Source organism: Triturus cristatus, chromosome 9 (genome assembly GCF_964204655.1).
Source record: "Triturus cristatus chromosome 9, aTriCri1.1, whole genome shotgun sequence".
Lineage (NCBI taxonomy): Eukaryota > Metazoa > Chordata > Amphibia > Caudata > Salamandridae > Triturus > Triturus cristatus.
In genome coordinates this window covers 714989725-715012019 of record NC_140592.1, presented here as the reverse complement: position 1 = coordinate 715012019, position 22295 = coordinate 714989725, and the positions used below count along the sequence as shown (strand labels likewise).

The window sequence follows — 22295 nt, the reverse complement described above, 5'->3', positions numbered from 1 at the left end:
TCACGCACCAGCTGTCTATGGGCCTGGGTATCCAGTAAGAAGCAAAATCTTGGTGAATATATATATATATATATATATATCCAAATACCACTCTAGGTGCTTTCCGGCACTGGAAAAGAGAGACGGACACCTTCTTCTTTAGCTGATACTGCAGCCGCAGTAACGTTTTATTAGTTCATCTGTTTGGTGCAAAGGTCGAGAAGACGCGTTTCGGCCAACTGGGTGGCCTTGCTCACATGAGCGTGTCGCAAGAGAGTGACGTATTTATTTACAAATGGATACTCAACAATAATCATGATTGGTTACTATCTCGTGGCTAAGTAATAGATAAAGTAAAAATACCCGAAAAAATTCATCATCCAGATATATACTTTTCATTGGTGTCTTTAGCATGTTTTTAAATAAATGTACAAATACATTTGTTTCACCCTTTTTTCGTGACAGGGAAAACAACGAAAATAAGACAAAGCGAGCATTAAGTTCATACCACATTGATTCCGCTAATGGATGTTACACACTTTAAGCTAGATCATCTAATAATAACACTGAAATGAACAGTGACAAATTCCTCTGCACTAATGCTATTTGTAATTGTAAGCTTTTAAATAGCAAAGCATGAAACACTGTCTTTTTATATTAGGCTTTCAGCGCCCACATTATATTAAAAACGGAATTCGATTCAAAGTGCAAATACTTCACCTGTAACATATTGTGTCCCTGACCACTTACTAGTCCACATATCATAAAATCATGCAAAGCAGTACACAATCTTATATGAACCTATCCAGACTAATCTATATGCGATAGGCAATGTTGAGTAACCTTAAAGTGCTCAAAAGTGTTTAGTGCGTAGTTTTTAACTAAATAATAAACTAGAAAAAAATATAAACAATTTATCGAAGCGAGGGCAGCGGATATATCTTCATCCCATTTAACCATGAATATACATATGTTTGCATTAACGGCTGTGATCAGGACATAGGTAAGAAGCAAATAACCACAAATTTTTATTGAGAGACAAAACTCCACCTAGGTTAAAATTAACCTAAGCAGGATGTTACTCCAACTAGTGGATTCTGTTATAACTGGGAACAATCAGAGAAAATGATATAGATCTTCACATAAATTAAGGCCCCTTGGGGTTTCAGAGTCCAATTCTACTATGTATTTTGTTTCCAGTTGCCTCAATTGTTTTTCACGGTTACCACCTCGTTTATTTGCTGGAACATTGTCTATAACATAATATTGGAGCACATTCAGTTTGTTATCATGCTCCAATTTGATGTGACGGGCCACAGGGTATGCAGGATCACAGTTTACTATGGCACGCAAGTGCTGTAAAATACGTACATACACCTGTAGCTTGGTGCTACCCACATAGCGTAATCCACAAACACATTGTAGAATATACACTGCATAGTCCGTACGACACGTGTAGTGCCCTCTGATGTTGATGGAAAGATCAGAGAAAGGGGTACAGTAAGATTTGGTGTTCACACTAAATTTACAAGCCCTGCATGTGCTGCACTGGTAGAAACCCTTTTTGGGGGATAACCATGTGTTTTTGGTGTCTAATTCGGGACTAGTTTTGACTAAATCACTTTGCATAGAATGTGCCTTGCGGTAGGTGAAGTTCGGCTATGTTGGCAATGTTTGAGAAAGCACTGTGTCAGTTAAGACAATAGGCCATTGTGAACTAATGGTGGTTCGAATCACATTAGCTTGCCTACTATAGGTGGAAACAAATCTACATGTTGTTTTGTCTGTATTGACACCCTTGTTGTCACTGGAGTTAAAACTCCTTGAACCCATGGTATTGGAGTCAGGACCAGATTTAGTCATTAACAACATTTGTCTGTCTTTGCTGTTGGCCTTCCTTAAAGTCTTATCTAGTTTATTGGCTTGGTATCCTCTTTGCAGAAACCTGTCTCTAGCGGATTCTTGGGCTATTGCTAATTTTTCATCATTACTACAGGCTCTACGAATTCTCAAGAATTCCCCATAGGGGAGACTAGATATAGTGTGATGAGGGTGAAAGCTACTGGCGTGTAGATATATATATATATATATATATATATATATTCACTAAAGAAACAGAGGTCACAGGGACGTTATAGTTAGGTTCAGATTTTACACACACAAAACCATAGGTAACTATAGCTCGCAACCACGCAACCTTGAGGGAATGTCGCCAGTGACCTTCTCTGTATTTAATTTCAGCAATGTGATTGTTCCTCAGGCGTGTTGTTCCAGAAATCTGTGATAACACGAATCCTCCTATAGAGAAAACAACAAGACTACAAAGTGGTGAATCTTCACCAAACAAGTATACTTTCTCATAACTATAAGAAGTAAGTGCTTCTTTGTTTGGTGGAGATGTCCTCATTTTCATTGGCATCAAGAAGGTGTCACCAAAATCAACAGGAAATGCACTGGTGGGCCTTTTGGTCATCTGTCCATCATCCTGGCAAAAGGCAGGAAGACCTTTGGATATTGCTATGTTGAACGAGGTGGGTTCAAATGGGTGGAGCTTCCAGGTGATATTCACGTTTGCATACTCGTTGTAATTTAAAGGGAGAACCATGGACTCTGCTCTCACTAGGAGAGGATGAGAAAGAACTTATTTGTCACAGTCACTACTGATTGCACTTCGATAGATCAAGGATGCATCCACCTCTACCAACAATTTCAGATTTTTTTTCATTGTGAAATTGCTGAGAAAACACACTTGCTTTGCTTTTGCCAAACCCAAGAAGTTAGTATCATTTTTCCTATACAGGAGTGGAGCTTGAACTGGGGCACCTGCTATGTTTATATTTGTAAGTGCTTCCTGTTGAGGTTTCATTTATGTCAAATGAGCATCAGGGCCAGAACGGAACCTCATCTGCCTGTTTATCCAACAAGAGTCCAGTTTTGAACAAAATGCCTACCCAACTGGAGTACTTTCTACTGGTTACTTAGTAAGTGCTACCTTGTTGGGTAAATGTCTAGTGTGTATTCTACACCTCAGTTGTGTAATATACCACAAGGGAATGTCCTACACAACGTTTTGTGTGTTTCGACAATGTGATTGTTCCATGTGCCTCTTTATCCAGAAATCTGTGATAACATTAATCCGACTATAGAAAAGACAATGAGACTAGAGGCCACAGGGGAAGCTCCAGGCTCCCCACCTCCAGCGGGAGCTGGCATTTGTTTAGCAGGCAAGGAGCAGGAAAAAATGCTACTCCCTGTGTGCGAGAGCAATTACTTAATCTATTTCCCTGCCCAGTTCATAGCGGGCTGCGAAACAGATGAAAGTTCGCTGCCAGCTGGCTGGAGCATTTTTAAAGCTCCCGCTAACTGGGAGCAGACTTACTGTTTGCTCTAGATTGGCAGGATCTTCAAATTGCTCACGCCAAGTGAGAACAAACAGAGGTATTCCTGCCCGCACTAGTGTGGGCAGAGAAACCGCTATGTCCTGGGCATGGGCACCCCGGAGCATAGCTGAGCCTGGCCCATGAGGATGGAGTCCCCAGGCCTGTTAATGGCTCCAGGTGGGGGCCGCATGACCCCCGCCCGTTATCTTGCACAGCTGGGCCCTGGGGGTGGTGGTCTTTGGGGCCAAAGTTAGCCTGGGAGGGTGGTCACGCAGCCCCTCTGCCCCAATTATGTATGGCTGGCCTTGTGGGTGGTGGCTCCCGGAGCCGCAATCAACCCAGGAGGGGAGTTACATGGACCCTCTCCCCAAATTATGTATGGCTGGGCTCAAGGGGGTAGCAGTCCCCGATGCTGACAAATTGGCCCTTGAAGGGGGCCACGTAGCCACCTCATTAAGCATGGCCAGGCCCTGGGGTGGGCAGTACCAGGGGCCAAAATTGGCCTGGGAAGGGGGCAATGTCCTCCTCCCCATTATAATAATTAATCCACCCCCTGGAACCTGCCCCCCAAGGGGGTATATACAAAAACCAGCATGTAAGCCCGCACTTGTTTTTTTTCTCGAATTTTGCTGCAAATTCGCGTATCCACTGCAGAATTGCGGATACTTGAAAAATAAATGTTTTTGGCCACTGGCAAGGTTGCTTTTAGACCCCCACCACCAGGCCTAGGGGATCAGGGTATTCCTACCCTGCCCCTTCTGTTTTTTCACCTTTTTTAAGGTCCCAAGATGGCAGCCAATACTTCCTGGTTGAAGAGTTGTCAGACAATCAGATCTAAGCATGAGATCTGTTGGATCCGTGGATGATCCGTATCCCTAAATATCTATATTTCTTTTTTCTCAAATAACTTGAAAACAAACTGAAGGGATTTGCACCGAATTACAAAATTGGCTTTCTGAACCAAGAACTAGCTTTCTGCCAAATTAGGTGTAATTCCGTACAGCGATTTGGGCTGCAGTTGTGTCTAAAATCCCTGTGGGTACTTGCATGGGAAAGACGTGTCTTGGGACCCCTTTTTCCCAGCCCCCACTTGACAAATCATTCCCAAACTTTCCAACCAGCAGCTGAACATAGATATATACATATATATTATATATATATATATATATATATATATATAGTCACTGAAAAAAACATAGGTTTCAGGGACGTTATAGTTAGTTGGACATTTGACTTGTATAAAACCAGAGAAATTCGGCCGTTATAGTTAGTAGAGCCAACAATAACTCGCGCCCCCGCAATGCACTGCTGATGACGTCACATATTACATCACTCATGACATGCTCAGAGACATCACTGATGACATCATTGATGACATCTCAAATGACATCACTCATGACATCACTCATGACATCTAGTGACTGAGTGTTTCTAAAAAGTTCAAGAATGTTATATCTATATATGCTAAGGTATATCGAAGAATGATTGGTTGTCTGAGAACCTGTATGGGTGTCTGAGTGTCTGTGTGGGTGGAGGGGTGTGTGACTCCCTCCATGGATATGTGAGTGGGTGATTCACTGGGTATATGTGTTTATGAGTGCGTGTGTTAGGGAGTGTATGGGTGAGTGAGTGCACCTATAGCTGTGTTGGTGAGTGAATCGATGTCTTAGTGGTATATGTGTAAGTAACTACGTATGTAAAAGGCAGTATTTGTGAGTGTTGGAGTATATAAGTGAGTATATGTGACAGTGAGTGATTGTGACAGTGGCTGCATGGATAAGTGTGTGCTTATGTCAGTAATTGTTGAAGACAGTACATATCTGTATGAATAAGTGACGTGGTATGTGTATAACTGTATAGGTGAGCAAATGGCAGTGTAATTAATTCTTTGGGTGACTGACTAGGTTTTTGAGTAACTCTGGGTGAGTGGCAGTGTGTGAGTGTCTATATGGGTGGATATATCAGTGGCTGTATTATCAAAGGTTTTATTAGGGTGTGAGAAGGTGCATCAGAAGATCACGTGGATGATGTCACCAGTGATGTCATCAGTGAAGTCACTTGAGATGTCATCAGTGATGTCACTGAGCATGTCATAAGTGATGTAATATGTGATGTCACCAGCAGTGCATTGCAGGGGCAAGAGTTATAGTTAGCTCTACTAACTATAACGGCTGAATTTCTCTGGTTTTATACGAGTGAAATGTCCAACTAACTATAACGTCCCTGAAACCTATGTTTTTTTCAGTGAATTTCTTAGGTTTTTAAAATCCTAATTTCTAACTATAACGTCCCTGAAACCCATGGTTTTTTCAGTGAATTTCCAAGTTTTTTAAATGCTAATTTCTAACTCTAACATAGCAGTCGCATTTGCAGCGTGGTGGAAAAAGGTGAGCGTGGCCTCCGAACACCTCTTAGCAATCCTATTGTGTGGGATTTACTGGAGGTAACAGGGGGGGAGTTAGCCCCCAATGTCAACCTTGGGGGCCAACTACCCCTCCTATAACCTCCAGTAAGTCCCACACGACAGGATTGCTAACTTCTCATCCCAGGCCACGCCCCCTTTCTCCACCACTCTGCAGACGCAACTCCTGGCACGTTCTGGGTTGGGGGATTGAGTCCCCTTGAATCCTGAGGGTCCCTGGGGGCCAACTAGCCCACCAGGTACCTCCAGTAAGCACCACAGAGCTGGATTGCAGAGCTGGTCTGAGGCCACACCCTTTTTTACACCACTCTGCAAACGCGGCTCCTGACACACTGCTGCTCGAAGGATGAAGTCCACTGGTGTCCTGAGGTCCTCAGGACACAAGAGGACCCCATCACCCCACCAGCAGTGCGCCAAAAGGCACGTTTGCAGAGTGGTGTAAAAAGGGGCGTGGCCTCGGACCACCTCTCTGCAATCCAGCTCTGTGGTGCTTACTGGAGGTACCTGGTGGGCTAGTTGGCCCCCAGGGACCCTTGGTATTCAAGGAGAATTAATTCCCCAACTTACAACGCGCTAGGGGGTGCATTTGCACAGTTGTGCAGAGAGGGGGCGGGGCCTCCGGCCAGATGCCGGCTTTTTCATATTTTTTTTTAGAACTGCGGCTGTGTCCTTTCCCCCCCCCCCCCTTCTTTTAGCATTTTTGTGGCCCTGGGGACCCCATCCCCCAGGGCCAGCCCCCTTTTTTTTTTTTTTAAAGAAAAAAACGGGAAGGGGGCCATGCGGCATGGCCTCGTTTTTCAAATTTAATTATTGGGAAGGCCGCCCCCCTTCCCCAGGCCACTATTGGTCCCGGGGACCCCATCTCCCGGGGCCGGCCCTTTCTTTTTTTTTCTTCTTAAATGGGAGGGGGGCCAAGTGGCCCCCCTCCCAGGCCACTTCTGGCCCTGGGGACCCCACCCCCGGGGCCTGGCCTCACCGTTGGGGATCGTGGGGGGAGCCCCAATGCCCTCATGGTACCAGCTGGCTCCCCGCCTCCTGCGGGAGCCGGCACTGCTTTTGCACAAGGGGAGCTGCTGACATGCATTATAGAGTCAGACGGCTTCTATATCTGTCCGCAGCACCTGTACTTGATCTGCAGAGGTTCCTATGTGTCCCTGAATTATTATTCTGTTTTATATTATCCTGTTTTAAGGCTTACCTACGATTTATATTTGAGCAAGACGGTTCTTATCTTTGTCTACCATATCTGACCAGACGAACTGAAGCTTTCTTTGTCCTCTGAACTTCTATATTGTTCCTTCTCGGACATATACTGTTGAACTGACCGACCACCCTGATATTGATAATCTTTTGGTTTACCGTGGTTCCGAAATATCCATTGCCCATCTGATTTCCTGGTCTATTTTGATCGCGTCTGGTCTTCTGATATTCTGAAATTTCACTTTCGAGGCACAGAAAGTCACACTTTTTTTATGTTTACTATCAATGATTGTTTATATGTTATGATCAGTTGTATATAAGAAAAATATTTTTTTTGTTTTTTGAAATGCCATCAACGCCCTGAAGAAGGAATGCTCCGAAACGCGCGTCGGCGTACCTGTTGATAGGCCAAATTGTCTGCTTGTCTTTCTTCTTTTTTGTGTACTTTTTGCATGGTTTATACAATTATATGATACTTTGTTTGATTTTTTGTACCAACTGTCATTTTATATGTTTTTTTCTGTAAACTTTATTGCCTCTTTCACTGTAGCCTGACGAATAGCTGGCTCCTAATAATCAAGTTTGAAATACCAAGATTATTTTAAATTATGTATGTGTAAACTAAAAATTGATTAAATTCTATATTTTTATAATAAAAAAATGCAAGAAAAAAGCTATATAAAAATTCTTTCTGTTTTCTTCTGTGGAATGGAGACGTCATTCTATTTATAGGGGTTCTTTTTCTGTATTTTGAATTGTTTAAATCCCTGCTTACTTACCCCGCTATTGTAGTACAGGGACCCTCTGAAGTTTATTTTGCTATACAATACTTCAGTCCCCATGATGCATTTCAGAGGGCATTTTACTGCGTGGAATCTTATAACATCCGTCTGCCTTTAAATCAAAGTTCTTTATCATACCTGCATCAAAATAGTGGGTTTGATTGATTCACACTGTCCAGTGTGCTTATTTTGCGTGCCCAGTGCTCCATGTCATTATGTCTCTGCAGTAAAGCCTGTCCTCCGGCACGATCAAAATGAGGGGTCACCCCACTTCAAATCCCTTCCTGCAAAGCAACAAATTTGCTATTTAGCATATCCTTGTTGATAGTGATTTCATGCCCGTGTAATACTGGATTGTTTAATGGAAAATTAAAGAAAATTGTGAAAACATCACACGTGACTGCGCTCCGTTCTTCTAATAAAGAGGGTTGGATCATATATATATATATATATATATATATTCACTGAAAAAAACATAGGTTTCAGGCACGTTATAGTTAGGAATTAGCATTTAAAAAAACCTTAGAAATTCACTGAAGAAACCATAGGTTTCAGGGGCGTTATAGTTAGCTGGACTTTTCACTCGTACAAAACCATTGAAATTCCCCCGTTATAGTTAGTTCAGCTAACTATAACTCGCGCGCCCGCAATGCACTGTTGATGACGTCACATATTACATCACTCATGACATGGTCAGTGACATCACTGATGACATCACTGATGACATCTCAAATGACTTCACTGATGACATCACTGATGACATCATCCAGTGAATGTGTGTTTTTCTGAAAATTACATATGTGTTATATATGTATATCTCAAGGTCGATGGAAGAATAAATGGGTATATAAGTGTCTAAATGGATGATTTGTTTTTGAAAAATTGATTGTATAACTGACTGATTAAGTGTATCTTAGTGAATACATGGCTTAGTGAGTAATGTTTAAATATCTGTATCAGTCTCTCACTTTGTGTATAAGTGGCTGCATGCGTTTGTGAGTAGCTACATGAGTGTCTATATAGGTTATTAGTTGGTTTTTTGAGTATCAGTGTGAGTGTCTGTATGGTTCGGTGGGGGGTATTACGTAGTGCATAGGTGCATGAATGAGTGACTCACTGTTTGTATGTGTTGAAGACAACATGTGTGCAGGACTGTATGTGTGGATGAGTGTGTACATGGGTGTGTTAGTGAGTGAATGACTGTCTCAATAGTGTCTTTATGAGTAACTACATATGTTTTAAACTAGTATATGTGACTATTGGTGTATATAAGTGAGTATATGTGAGAGTGAGAGATTGGAAGAGTTCCTGTATGAATAAGTATGTGTTTCTATAAGTGATTGTTTAAAAGACTAAGTATGCGTAAGTTTCTGTAGAAGTAAGTATGGTGGTGTGTGTATAACTGTATATGCAAGTAAATGGATGTTTGTTTCTTTATTAGCATGAGTGACTATGTGTGTGAGTAACTCTATGGATGAGTGGTGTTGTGTAACAGGATGTATAGGTGTATGAGTCTATGATGAGTGAGTGCATGTATGAGTGACTATATAGGACTGTTGGTGGATGTGTATGTAGATCTTAGAATTACTGAATAGGTTGTTGTAACTGGTATTGGTATGTCCATTGTTTTGAAAATTGTAGTTTCTATTTTTGAATGTGTGTATCAAAGGTTATATTAGGGGGATAGGAGGTCTGCCACTCTATCACAAGGATGATGTCATCAGTGATGTCATTTGAGATGTCATCAGTGATGTCATGAGTGATGTCACTGACCATGTCATGAGTGATGTAATATGTGATGTCATCAGCAGTGCATTGCGGGCACGCGAGTTATAATTAGTTGAACTAACTATAACGGGGGAATTTCAATAGTTTTGTACGAGTGAAAAGTCCAGCTAACTATAACGCCCCTGAAACCTATGGTTTCTTCAGTCAATTGCTAAGGTTTTTTAAATGCTAATTTCTAACTATGCCTACAGAGATAGGACATGTGAATAAAGAAGAAAAAACACACAGAAAGGAAAAAAAGAAATGCAGAAAGAAGCAACAGAAGTCCTCAAAGATGAAGAAAAGTGCAGGAAGAAGGATACCGTGCCGAGAGAACAAACAGAAGAGCAGAAAGAAGCCTTGTTGCAAAATCATCCTGTACCCACAACTTTTTCAGATGGATACTGGTGGTAACTGAGTCTGATTAACCAGTCCTAGAGCCAGTGCTATGTTCAAAGACACTCAGAATACAGTGAAAACACCTACATACACTAGGGAACACTATGCGTTGGGGTCCCCCTGTGATTAGCATGACCTCCTCTGTAAGCCCCTAGTATATAATAAGGCAGGGGATTAAAACTACCTCTTAAAACGCGCCACAGGGCGTGTTTGCACACGTCACCTCAGGCCCCGTCCCCTCCCTTCCCCACTGTGTAAACACACCCTGTGGCCGTTATAAGTTGGGAGATTAAGTCCCCTTGAATCCTGAGGGTCCCTAGGGTCCAACTAGACCACTAGGTACCTCCAGTAAGCGCCACAGAGCTGCGTTGCAGAGAGGTGTTAAAAGTGGCACGGCCTGGACCACCTCTCTGCAACGCAGCTCAGTGGCGCTTACTGGAAGCACCTGGTGGGCTAGTAAGCTCCCAGGGGCCCTCAGGATTGAAGGGGAATTATTTCCCCAACTTAAAACGTGCCTTAGGGAGCTACTCACAAGAATCTAAATCCAATTATAAATCAGCTTTAAAACAATATCAAACTCTTTGTAAATGGGCTAGGAAGGAATATGTATCCTCGAGTATTTCTAATGCTTCAAATTGCCCACGTTCACTTTTTAGTGTGGTTAAAAAACTTGCTGGGTCAGACACACATTCAATGCCCCCTGTCCTTAATGAACAACAGTGTGACAACCTTGCTTGTTACTTTGTAAATAAAGTTGAACAAATATATTTGGCAATGCAAACGGCTCAAACAGTGGCATCTGTTACATCCTCTCCTAAATTTGTGACCGAGCATAGAGTGAGTGATTTCAATACCCTTGCGACATGGACACTGTTAGACTTTAACTCTTTAAAAAAAATTCTTAACAGTATTAAATCTGGCTCCCCTCACGACTCAATTCCTCCATCTGTATTTCAGCAATTGGATCAACCCTCTCTGACGCTCATCATGCAACTATTAAATGCCTCTATTCTAGAGGCAACCGTCCCTGCAGATTGGAAACATGCGATCGTCCTCCCGCTGTTGAAAAAGACAAATGCGGATCCCGCCCAGCTGTCTAATTTTAGACCTATTTCTCTGCTGCCTATCTACTCCAAAATTTTGGAGAAACATGTCAATCAACAACTTAATCTGTTTGTGGAAGCTACTAACCTTTTACACCCGTCTCAGTCAGGATTTAGGGCAGGTTTCTCCACTGAGACAACTCTACTTGGAGTATCAGAGGTATTACGGCAGCGGTTGGATTGTGGTGACACCGTAGCCCTGATATTGCTCGATTTGAGCGCGGCATTTGATACGGTGTCCCACCCTGTATTGCTAAATTCCCTGCAATCCTTTGGCATTATGGGCACTGCGTTGGATTGGATTACATCCTTTCTCACTAAGCGGACGTTTCAAGTTTTCATCCAGTGCCTCTTCTAAAATGTATCCGGCTGCCCATGGAGTGCCCCATGGTTCTATCCTGAGCCCCCTTCTGTTTAACTTGTATGTTAGACCTTTGGCTACGATAGCTGATGAATCTGGGTTGTCTTTGTTTTCTTATGCGGATGACACCCAGATCATTTTCTCACTTTCTTCGGGCCAGACAGGTGGTCCCTCGGTCCTTCAGACCGGTCTAAGAAACATCGCATCATGGATGCATGATAATCTTCTTAAACTAAACGGCGAAAAGACCGAGGTCCTCATTTTTGGGAAAAATAAAAATCTTTGGAGTCCTCAGCACTGGCCTTGCGATATGGGTTCCTTTCCCCAACCCTCTGCTTTTGTTCGCAACTTGGGAGTTTTGTTGGATGATAATCTTTCCATGAAACATCAGGCTGTGAAGGTAGCGGCAACTAGTCTCATTATTTTAAAATGGTTGAGGAAAATCATCTGGATGCTTCCGGTTTCTGTCCAGAAAACCGAAGTCCAGGCTCTTGTAAGTTCACAAATGGACTATGGAAACATTCTCTATTTGGGATCACACGGCGATGTAACCAGAAAGCTCCAAGTGATTCAAAATTCAGCAGCTAGGCTTCTATGCCACCTCCCCAAAACTCTTCTTCTTCCAGTGCTCTTCGTAAACTGCACTGGCTTACGATCACTAACCGTGTGAAGTTCAAAGCACTTTGTTTTATGCATAAAATCAAAAGTGGCTCGTCACCTAAATACTTACAATCTTTGGTCCATCCTTATATACCCTCTCGGGTATTGTGCTCGGCCAAATTTATAGTGCCCAGAGTCAAATTGACTAGAGTGGGTGGCCGCTCTTTTGCCTATTTGGGCCCAGTACTCTGGAATTCTCTTCCAACTGCTTTTCGCAATGAATCCTCTCTTGTGAATTTTCGCAGGTCTGTAAAAACCTGGCTATTTAATCAATAGTTTACTCTTTCTTGTACTTTCAGGGTCCTTTTGTCTGGTTTTTCAGCGCTGGGAAACCCTTGGTGGGTAGCTGTGCGCTTTATAAAATTAACTTAGTAAATGTGAAGTGAAAAGTGCTAAGGTGGGCACATTACGGGACATTCACCATGTGGCGCATGTGTGGCCTGTCAATTCCCCAGCACAATGAAAGAGGTCGACATAGGCACAAACAGACCTTGGGTATTGCGCAATTTTAGCAATTGTAACACTGAGAACGTGGTGTATCTCCTGATGTGCTCTTGCCATATGATGTATGTGGGTATGACTACAAGAAAGGTCAAGATACGCATCAATGAACATCGCAGCACTTTCCGCTGCAAAAAGGAAAATACAAAACTGACAAGACACTTCCTCGAGAAAAACCATACAGACCGTGATCTTAAATGGACTGTACTTGAAGTGATGAAAAAGAGGAAAGGGGATCTTTCCCGTGCCCTTCATGTTAGGGAACAACGCTGGGTGTTTCGTTTACAATCATGGAAACATGGCCTTAATGATGACATCCCGTGGCTCCAGATGAATAAATAGCCTTTCTGTCCCTGAAGGCCTGAATCACTACAATATCCGTGCATTGCTTTTGACTTGACAAAAAATTGCTTAGAGTGCATGCTCTTCACCGGCAACCCCCCCTTTTTACCTTTTACCTCTTGCCTTTTTTTGCACACTAAGCCTTTATGTTCTACTGGTTGCCTTGGGAATCAGCATAATACCGGCACGCTCTCCCATTCACGTGATTTTGTGCAATTCATTTCGCAAACTTTTCGCTCACGCTTCCATGCGTAAGCTTTGTTGGCATTACAGTCATGCCCCCTTAAGGCTCACATTTCCTCACGCAATTCCCTGCCTTCCCTTTATTCAGATAGTCTTATTGCGCCTCTCCACTCCGTGTGTGGAGAGATAGGCGGTCACCATTACCCTAGACACGTCCCACTCCAGGCAAGTCCAGGCACATCTTGGCACTGCTGCTTGGGACACAGGAAGCTGCATGTCATCACGCAGCGCCACTTCACCTGAGCATGATTAGGTTGATTGTTGGGTCACGCCCACTACCTAGACACTGTTTAAGTGTGGAGAGATAGGCTATCACCACTTCCCTAGGCACGCCCCACTCCAGGCAAGTCCAGGTACATCTTGGCCCCGCCGCTCAGGACACAGGAAGCTGCATGTCATCACGCAGCGCCACCTCACCTGAGCATGAGTAGGTTGATTGTTGGGTCACGCCCACTACCTAGACACTATTTAAACTCCTCTTTCCCAGTGCTAAACCATCGCTGGGGAGGATGGACGTATAATCTACAGGTGATTCCGTGGAGAGCGCACCTTGACGAAGTAAGTGTGTGAGTGTATGAAACAAGAAGGCCTTTCCAGGACATCTTCCTGAGATGGCCCACAGTGTTTTCTGCTAGCATGCCTCTGATTAGTCACTCTTTTGTATCCCCTAGAGTTTGACTACAGGGGCTCTCCTCATTCCAACTCCCAAGTAGGTTGAAAGAGCAGGGTAAGACCATAGATAACGTCTTATTATGCTATTTTTGTCAGAATGAACACAGATGTCTGACACTGTATAGCTCACCTTTTAGCCACACACTACAGTTTTACGTATGCGTATGGCTCATGATTGATTCGACCGAGTTTATGTTTTTTGTAAAATCTACACATTTTCATTATTGTTTGTTTGTTCTCTCTTCACAGGTTAATGTACCCTCTTAGTGTTAAGTGACCATAGGCCACCACACCCAGTGGATAGTCTTTGATTAGACTAGGAGCCCTCCCTTTTTCTATTTGGTCCTGATGAATGCCACGTACCTTTTTGGACAACTGGCAGAAACATGTCGACCTCTTACACAGCAGCGATGGGATAATTAAGGTTCCTATTCACCGCACTTACGTTTTTAGTTCCATCTAGTCACCACATTAGAATAAAAAGTTGTCAGGTGCACTATTATGGCTTTTTAAACTCACATTACCCTCCGGGCCCCCACTTAGTTTAGAAGTGCATCCCTATCTTTAGGTGTATGCCCGCCCTCCACCAAACACGGTTTTTGGAGGGCGAGGACTGGCAGATGATGAAGCATGACACCAGGTGGTGTGTGATGCCAGTCCGTCACTTTTTGTAATGTGCCCACCTTAGCACTTTTCACTTCACATTTACTCGGTCATACTCTAGAAGCGGTTTTCACTGTGTTATACATGTTAGTTTGGAGGCTGGCCGTCTTCTAGTGCCCTACTGCCTCTGGTTCCTTCCTCAGGCCTTTACCTGAGGTTTCTAGTTGTTATATATGTAGTACAGCCTTTGGCTGTGGGAACAATCACACAGGGCATTATTACTCGAATCAAGAGAGAGGATCTGCTAAACTTCGTTGTTGGTCCTACAATAATAGTACTCAAGTGGAGTCTGTTATTTGTCTCACACAATTCTAATTTTTCTTATCCTTGCTCTCATTCCCTACATGATGGAGACTGAACTAGCCTTTAGCGAAGAAATGTACGCAGAAATTCTTAGAGCATCATCACTACTGGCAGAAGCAGTAGTAACTAATACAGTCAAGAACTCTGAGGAATGGGAAATACTAACCTCAAAAAGAAAGAACAGATCCGCACAGCTCTCCATGGGGCCTTTAGGACAGAGTACCTCAGGAAGAACACAGCTCCTAGCGGTCTCATTGTCACTAATGAACCCAGACTATTCTTAAACAATAAAGAGTTTCGTATTAATTGGTCTGGAATTGCATGGAAATGTACTAAGGACTGGCTAGCCCTTATTATTAACACAGCGAGAGAACTGGCAGATGCCCTTCTGATAGAGATTCAACAGAGTGAGGGACGGCTCAAAACAACAGTCGATATCAAGATATTCAAGAAGAAGCTTGATGAGATAAACCAAGATCACTCTGAATATCGTGAATACCTAACCCAGAGGAAGATTGCTAAACTGAAGAAGGATGTACAGAAGTTCAATAGGGATACCATCTACCCTTATACTACAGATGAATATTATGACCAGGCACCTCAAACACAGGCTGTGAAGAAACAGCAACGGTTCAGACCAACACCCCAAAACTGGACTTTTAGTTCTGGAGATGACAGAAGTACCTCAGGGAGCAGTGACGAGGAAAACATAGGAGGACCGGTCCATGGAATGAATCAGAGACAATTCCAGAACCATCAGATGTATGCGCCACCTATGACCCCATACAACTACTGGCAACAACCTTATTACCCACCAGGCTATGGCTATCTTCCAGGTCCCCAGCCTTTTTTATCCAGGGGCAGGGGCAGAGGAAGGGGAAAGCAAAGACCAAGAAGAGAGACCAGGGTCCGATGGGAAGACCAGACACCCGAAATACCGGGAGCGGTAACAAGGAGCAGGGGGAGAGGCAGTGTTGCATCGATGAGCCGGGAATAACTAATATCATTAACCTGAGCAACCACCAACTTTCCAAGGACGAGGAGTCCATTCTTCAGAAGGGACTCGGATTCGTTCCTACGCCAAACAACGACTCATTTAACCTCCATGTTGAACGTGCCCAGTTTTTTTAGAAAAATCAGACTGCGGGCATTTTTTGGAGAAAAAGATATGGACGATCAGGAAAGCGATGGTCATACTGACCTCAGGAAGAAGTCAACATTCACGCCACCATCACAAAATGTTCCTTGCCATGTCCTCACTTTCGAACAGGTGGTCCTAATTGAATTAGAGAGAAGATCAACTTCCATAACACAAACGGATTCCAAAACCTCACAAAGGGGGAGAGAACAGCCTTGCTAAATTTGAAACAAAACAACAACATTGTTATAAAACCGGCTGACAAAGGCGGGGCTACAGTCCTTCTGAGCTCTGCAATGTACCAAAAGGAGTGCTTGAGATTACTTTCAGACAACATCAGTTATGAAGTGTACCAGAGGGACCCTACAGCTCGACTTCAAAGTCACATTAAAACAATGATCTGCGAGGCCGTCCGAATGACTGGATTACAAAGCACGAGGCAGAATTTTTAAGCAACGATGATCCCAGGACTCCACGGTTCTATATTTTGCCCAAAATACACAAAAACAAATTTCCACCACCGGGCAGACCAATTGCCTCGGGAATCGGATCCGTGCTAGAACCACTTTCACAATTTTGCGATTGGTTCCTTAAACCTATTGTTCAAACCTCTAAATCCTATCTTCGTGACACAAAAGATGTCTTATGCCACCTTCGGGATATGTCTATTAATCCCATTGAAGATATACTGATAACTATGGACATAGAAGCACTCTACACGAGTATCCCACAACAACGGACACTGGAAGAAGTTGAGCAAATACTCCTTGAACAGGAATGGAACTATGTTACACCAATCAGCTTCATTATGGAATGTGCCGAAATTGCCCTCACTGAGAATTTCTTTGATTTCAACGATATTATTTACCATCAAATCAAGGGCACTTCGATTGGCAGTACCTTTGCCCCAAGTCTGGCATGCCTCTACATCCGCCAGTTTGAGGAGGACCATATCTTTGCAGACCATAACCCATTTCTCACCAAGCTAAGAACTTGGAAACGATTCATTGATGACGTCCTGATTGTCTGGAGCGGTACAATGGAGGAAGCAACTCAATTTGTGGAATGGGTGAATGGTATTGACACACATCTTAGATTCACACACACCATTGATAAAGAACACGCTACCTTCCATGATTTAGACATCCAGCTCACGGAGGAGGGCGTTCGAACTAAGGTCCACACGAAACCAACAGACAAAAACAGTCTGTTGCTGTACGAAAGTTACCATCCTAAATCCCTCAGGCTAAATCTCCCTGTGGGACAATTTCTGCGCATCCGCAGAAATTGTTCTGATATATCTAACTTTCTGTCACAAGCTGACTCACTCGAGGAGAAACTTGTGGCTAGACACTACCCCAAAAAAGTGGTACGCAATGCTAAGAAACGCGCAAAAAACAACCATCGAGAAGCACTCCTGGAAGACATACAAAAACAAAAAACAGACAGGACAGTCTGTGTTACGGCTTTTACACCAACCTCGAACAAAATTCAAAACATAATCAAGAAGAAATGGCATATCCTTAATACAGGCGCTATCACATGGGCTCAGCCCCTTTTTGCATACAAAAGGAGCCGCAATATTAGGGACGAACTAGTCAATGCCAAAAGTCCCTCATCGTTCAGAGACGACCAGTCCACCCTTTGGAACCACGACCGCCCAAATGGACATTCACCATGTGGCGCATGTGTGGCCTGTCAATTCACCAGCACAATGAAAGAGGTCGACATAGTCACAAACAGACCTTGGGTATTGCGCAATTTTAGCAATTGTAACACTGAGAACGTGGTGTATCTTCTGATGTGCTCTTGCCATTTGATGTATGTGGGTATGACTACAAGAAAGGTCAAGACACGCATCAATGAACATCGCAGCACTTTCCGCTGCAAAAAGGAAAATACAAAACTGACAAGACACTTCCTCGAGAAAAACCATACAGACCGTGATCTTAAATGGACTGTACTTGAAGTGATGAAAAAGAGGAAAGGGGATCTTTCCCATGCCCTTCATGTTAGGGAACAACGCTGGGTGTTTCGTTTACAATCATGGAAACATGGCCTTAATGATGACATCCCGTGGCTCCAGATGAATAAATAGCCTTTCTGCCCCTGAAGGCCTGAATCATTACAATATCCGTGCATTGCTTTTGACTTGACACAAAATTGCATAGAGTGCATGCTCTTCACCGGCAACCCCCCCTTTTGACCTTTTACCTCTTGCCTTTTTTTGCACACTAAGCCTTTATGTTCTACTGGTTGCCTTGGGAATCAGCATAATACCGGCACGCTCTCCCATTCACGTGATTTTGTGCAATTCATTTCGCAAAATGTTCGCTCACGCTTCCATGCGTAAGCTTTGTTGGCATTACAGTCATGCCCCCTTAAGGCTCACGTTTCCTCACGCAATTCCCTGCCCTCCCTTTATTCAGATAGGCTTATTGCGCCTCTCCACTCCGTGTGTGGAGAGATAGGCGGTCACCATTACCCTAGACACGTCCCACTCCAGGCAAGTCCAGGCACATCTTGGCACTGCTGCTTGGGATACAGGAAGCTGCATGTCATCACGCAGCGCCACCTCACCTGAGCATGAGTAGGTTGATTGTTGGGTCACGCCCACTACCTAGACACTATTTAAACTCCTCTTTCCCAGTGCTAAACCATCGCTGAGGAGGATAGACGTATAATCTACAGGTGATTCCGTGGAGAGCTCACCTTGACGAAGTAAGTGTGTGAGTGTATGAAGAAAGAAGGCCTTTCCAGGACATCTTCCTGAGATGGCCCACAGTGTTTTCTACTAGCATGCCTCTGATTAGTCACTCTTATGTATCCCCTAGAGTTTGACTACAGGGGCTCTCCTCATTCCAACTCCCATGAGGCAAGTAGGTTGAAAGAGCAGGGTAAGACCATAGATAATGTCTTATTATGCTATTTTTGTCAGAATGGACACAGATGTCTGACACTGTGTAGCTCACCTTTTAGCCACACACTACAGTTTTACGTATGCGTATGGCTCATGATTGATTCGACCGAGTTTGTGTTTTTTGTAAAATCTACACATTTTCATTATTGTTTGTTTGTGCGTTTTCTCTCTTCACAGGTTAATGTACCCTCTTAGTGTTGAGTGACCATAGGCCACCACACCCAGTGGATAGTCTTTGATTAGACTAGGAGCCCTCCCTTTTTCTATTTGGTCCTGATGAATGCCACGTACCTTTTTGGACAACTGGCAGAAACATGTCGACCTCTTACACAGCGGCGATGGGATAATTAAGGTCCCTATTCACCGCACTTACGTTTTTAGTTCCATCTAGTCACCAAATTAGAATAAAAAGTTGTCAGGTGCACTATTATGGCTTTTTAAACTCACATTACCCTCCGGGCCCCCACTTAGTTTAGAAGTGCATCCCTATCTTTAGGTGTATGCCCGCCCTCCACCAAACGCGTTTTTTGGAGGGCGAGGACTGGCAGATGATGAAGCATGACACCAGGTGGTGTGTGATGCCAGTCCGTCACTTTTTGTAATGTGCCCACCTTAGCACTTTTCACTTCACATTTACTCGGTCATACTCTAGAAGCGGTCTTCACTGTGTTATACATGTTAGTTTGGAGGCTGGCCGTCTTCTAGTGCCCTACTGCCTCTGGTTCCTTCCTCAGGCCTTTACCTGAGGTTCCTAGTGGTTATACGCTTTATAAAATTAACCAAATAAATAAATTGCACACTTCACCTCAGGCCCCGTCCCCTCCCTTCCCCACTGAGTAAATACGCCCTGTGGCCGTTTTAAGTTGGGAGATTAAGTCCCCTTGACTCCTGAGGGTCCCTAGGCGCAAAATAGCCCACTAGGTATGTCCAGTAAGCGCCATTGCAGAGAGGTGTAAAAAGGGGCATGGCCTGCACCACCTCTCTGTAACGCAGAACAGTGGCGCTTACTGGAAGCACCTGGTGGGCTAGTTGGCCCCCAAGGTCCCTCAGGATTGAAAGGGAATTATTTCCCCAACTTAAAACGTGCCACAGGGCGTGTTTGCACACGTCACCTCAGGCCCCGTCCCCTCACTTCACCACTGTGTAAACGTGCCCTGTGGCCGTTCTAAGTTGAGAGATTAAGTCCCCTTAAATCCTAAGGGTCCCTAGGGTCAAACTAGCCCACTAGGTACCTCCAGTAAGCGCCACAGAGCTGCGTTGCATAGAGGCGTAAAAAGGGGCATGGCCTCAGAAGACCTGTTTGCAACGCAGCTCCCTGGTGCATAGTGGAGATACCTGTTGGGCTAGTTGGCCCTCAGGGACCCTCAGTATTGAAGGGGAATTAATTCCCCAACTTACAACTGGCCAGGGGGCGCGTTTGCAGAGTGCTGCAAGGAGGGGGCGTGGCCTCCGGCGCGATGCCGGTCTTTTATTTATTTTATTTTTTTAAGAAGGAGGGCTATGTGGCCCCCCCTCTTTTTCTAATTTATTGGCCCTGGGGACCCCATCCCCCAGGGCCTGCACCCTAATTATTTTGATGAAAAAACTCAATTTGGAAGGGGGCCACGTGGCCCCCCTCCCAAGGCCTTAATCGGCCCCGGGGACCCCAACCCCCAGGTCATGGCCTTTTTTTTTTTTTATTCTTTAGGAGGGTGGCTGCGTTGCCCCCCTCCTCAGGCCACTTATGGCCCCGGGGACCCCATCCCCTGGGGACCCCATCCCCCGGGGCCGGCCTTTGTTTTTTATTTTTTTAAATATATTTATAGAAACACCTAGGATATGCTGGACAAACCGTATGTACCTATCACCATGACGATTTGCGTGATATTCATTAAAAGGCGACTATGCATACAATGAATCCACATGGAATGTATTTACACCGCTAGTGAAGCTCTGACGTGTCTGACGCCCTACCGTACCTAATCCCGGCGCCCCCACCGGTGGGTACTTGTCATTTATTTATACAAACATGGGTAGCTATTGACGGGCACATTTAATACACACGCACACCAAGCCATTCAAAGGAGAGTCGACAAAAATTCAACCAAACTATGCAAGAACCTCCCCCTCACGGTTAATAAAACACACATCCACCGCCGAATGTGTAATACTTTTTATTTTACTCTCTGGAAAGGAGACAAACCTCACTTGAGAGTCGCAGCGTGCTCCTGGCTGAGCCCAATGCTGTGTTACACCCACCAGTGCCCGCCGAGTGCCACACACCTCTGTGTTGTATTCCACCAGCTAGTGCGTATGCTATGACACTCTCTAGCCCATGTGCACTGTAACACCACCCCATGAATATGTCATGCCACACTTGCCTTCGCACGGGTTATATTGCCCCATCTAATGTGCCTTCCTCGATGCCTATGTTATAACGCACAGCGCTATGCCATACATATTACAATCTGGGATCCATATCTTTGTCACAGTGCATATGCAACTTCACACTCCCCAGCACATATTTTATATTACAACTTTAGAGACTAGTTATGTTACACAACACTGCCCTGTGCATATTACACTCCATGGCGCATATCGCATAGCACGCGCTAGTGCCTGTGCTATCTCGCGCTCTCCAATGAATCTGTCACTGTGCACAATGTATGCATATTATATTTCACGCCCCGGTTCATCTTATATCACACTTTTTGGTGCATAGTTTATACCATTTACTATATCTAGTTTTCATTTTCAATCGTGCTCTCAGGATTATGTTCTATATAACACTGCGTCCACCTACCCTTTTCACGGGCATTACATTTTGAGATGGGGGTGGAGGGTCAGGGGGTATTTCTGCCAAGTGAGCTCGGAGTCACAATCACAAACGTCCTCTTCTTCCTGAATCAAAGTGAGATTCTCCAGTATTGGGGTGTCTTTCATAGATTCACATGCTAGAATATTCCCCGTCGTCAAAGTGGGAGTCCCACGGTACATAACATAGCAATGTAGTAATAACATAAGCCTAATAGGCATAAAAGAAGGTAAACCCATACAGTTTTTATGGATAGACAACTTGTCACATCTATAACATATTACTGTCATTATGTTTTAGTCCAAAATCCAGCCAATCAGGCGTCCGCACCGTCTAGAACCCTCTCCCCAGAGGCTCAGGCCCTCAGATTTTCTACCGCACGTCGTGTGAAGGGAGTCTCCCTGAGCTTGCTCAGTTTTTCTTCTCATATCTCCTCAGAAGATTACCTCTATGATGTCTACATCCAAGAAATCCCTCTTCAGTCCTTGTTGAAGTTGTGGTAAACTGAGGCTTCATTCTGAAGACCCTCACAAGAAATGTATTTATTGCTTATATCCTGAACATCAGGTAAAGGATTGTAAAATTTATAGAACCTTTTCTCAGAAAACTTTAAAGGACAGAGAAGGGCATCTCCTTCTGTGGCTACAGAAGTTGAAGACTTCAGAA

The 22295-nt window shown here is 44.0% G+C and overlaps 1 protein-coding gene across 2 annotated transcripts in view; it reads left to right on the top strand.

The window, feature by feature from the left end:
• Positions 1 to 22295, top strand: part of DRAP1 (DR1 associated protein 1) — a 463081-nt gene that overhangs the window by 6782 nt on the left and 434004 nt on the right. The gene's annotated exons all lie outside the window — the stretch shown is intronic.